Here is a 2336-nt window from a genome sequence, read left to right as displayed (position 1 = left end):
AACCATACCCAGGTTCAAAACCGTGGAGCTCCTCACACACACACACACACACACACACACACACACACACACACACACACACACACACACACACACACACACACACACACACACACACACACACACACACACACACACACACACACACACACACACACACACACACACACACACACACTCAGCCTTATCTTTTCGCCGGCACACACCTTATCTTTTCTCAGCCTCGGCTCCGTGGATCTCCACTCACAGTTCGCCACACACTCATGTGCTCAGGCTGAGTTCCTCGCTGTCTAGCAGTTTTGCAGCAACCAGGAAACGACACCAGTAATCCAGCTCACACTATCCGCTCCTCGAGCGGAGCAGCGAGCCCCGCAACGTCCCGCCAACACGGCACCCAGACCCCACGCAGCATTGTCATCTGTTTGTCATTACTGGTGCCCTTTTCTGGTTGCTAACAAACGCTATTGTAACACATAAACACACATCAGAGCACAGTGGGCTCATAGGGAGGGGGGTGGGGGGGCAGGAGCATGTAGGACAGAGTGAATACACATAATATACAGAGATGCTGTATGAGAAAACCAATGTGATTTTGGAACATTGAACAATGTAAATATATTCTAGTAGACCTCAACAATGGCATTATGATCAGTAGAAATGGCCATGATATGGGAGCTTTAAATTATCCACACGTTTCGATGTGAACAGCCCTGCGTAATTGTTGCTCGGTAATGCACAACATTAATCCATTTAGTTATTGTAGATGCAACAGACGGTTGCTTTAGGTGGCTGTTAAGGGAGTCACCAGTTCAAGGCAAATACCGTCTGTGTGGTAATTGGGGTTAAAGTGATTCCAGAAAAGTTGTATCGGTGTTTTTGCCTAATTCAGTAATCTAAACATTGTTTAAATGCACTGAGCTGTAGACTGGCTCTGTGGGTAGTACACCAGACGAGACGCATTTAATCTTGGTATTCAGATGAGTGCACTTCTACATTGACATCGCAACGCGTCCCACTGCAGGGCACGGCGAGTCCCGATACTGGCGAGGAAATAACCTCAGTGAGCCCCGAAAGACCACTGGACAAACAAGATAAGATCCTCTAGAGTCTAGGCAGTGTAAAAGCAGTGTAAATTCTGCCTAAATGCGCCTGGAGGTATACAGATAACACTGATACCACGGACAATGTGTGTCGTTTTTATGATATTTTCTGCAGTATTATTTTGCTTTGGCCAGTAATGTTGGACACTTTTAGCTGATGGGAGAGACAGTCAACATGGAGATGTTTATCCATTAATTGACAATACTTTTCAAACTTAAACCACAACAAAATAATACACCGACATAATCTTGATATTCCTTTTTAAATGGAGATTTTGAAAACTAAAAAATGATTTCCATCATTTCCTCCCTAAGAGAGTAAGAAGAGCAGCTCTAGTGGTGGGTATACGGATCATACCTGTATACTGCCGCATGTCATTTTGAAAGGAAGAGGACTAAAGCAACAGCTGCTGTGACTGCAGTAAAAATACACTCAGTTAAATCACTGTCAGCTCCACTTCCACTTCTAATTGCAGGTAAGCTATATTTTTTATCTGCCTCTAATACTGGTTACATTTAGATTTGTTCCTTTTTTTCCTTATCTTTATTGGAAATAATTAGACGAGGCAAGGGGGCTTAAAGGAACCGTGAGAAAATGAAAGAGAAGGTTAGAAGTTCAGCAAATATGTGCAGTTCAGCTTAAAAAGCGTATTTTTTCCTCACCTGTGCTGCATGTATTTTCTGAAACCTACGTTTATTATCCTTTAAGATACTTTGTTTTTCTACTTTTATGCATGAACAGGCATTTGTGTTGTGTTGGAAAAATCTTTTATCCCAAAGATTAACTGATTTAAATTAAAACATAATAAAAGCTATAAAAGGGGGACAAGGTACTCGATGGTGAGGACTGAATCAAGGTTAAATGCTGATTCAAGGTTATGTATTTAGAGGCAGTGCCATTATTCTCATGTTTTTGTGATCACTTTTAATGCTTTAAAATATAATGGAAGCAAAACAAATAAAAGAATGTTCGGTCATTTTATCTCCGTTAAAGTGGCATGTGACAGAACTGTTTTAATAATGCATAACCATGATCCATTAAGCAGGCTGCCAGCACCTGTACCTTTATAGCGTGTTTGAAATACCAGCATAGAAAATGTGGACAAATAATTCCTTCTTTTTTTTGTTGAAGTTCCAGTTGAAGATGCAGATGGAGAAGAAAGACACCGTGTTGGAGTAGCTGGTTTATTGCCTTTAGTTTGTGCCTCGCGTCAGTCCGAGACTCGGGTGGTAATT

The sequence above is a fragment of the Notothenia rossii genome (genome assembly GCF_949606895.1).
Source record: "Notothenia rossii genome assembly, chromosome: 5".
Lineage (NCBI taxonomy): Eukaryota > Metazoa > Chordata > Actinopteri > Perciformes > Nototheniidae > Notothenia > Notothenia rossii.
The sequence above is the reverse complement of the archived record's forward strand: the minus strand, read 5'-3'. Positions refer to the sequence as shown.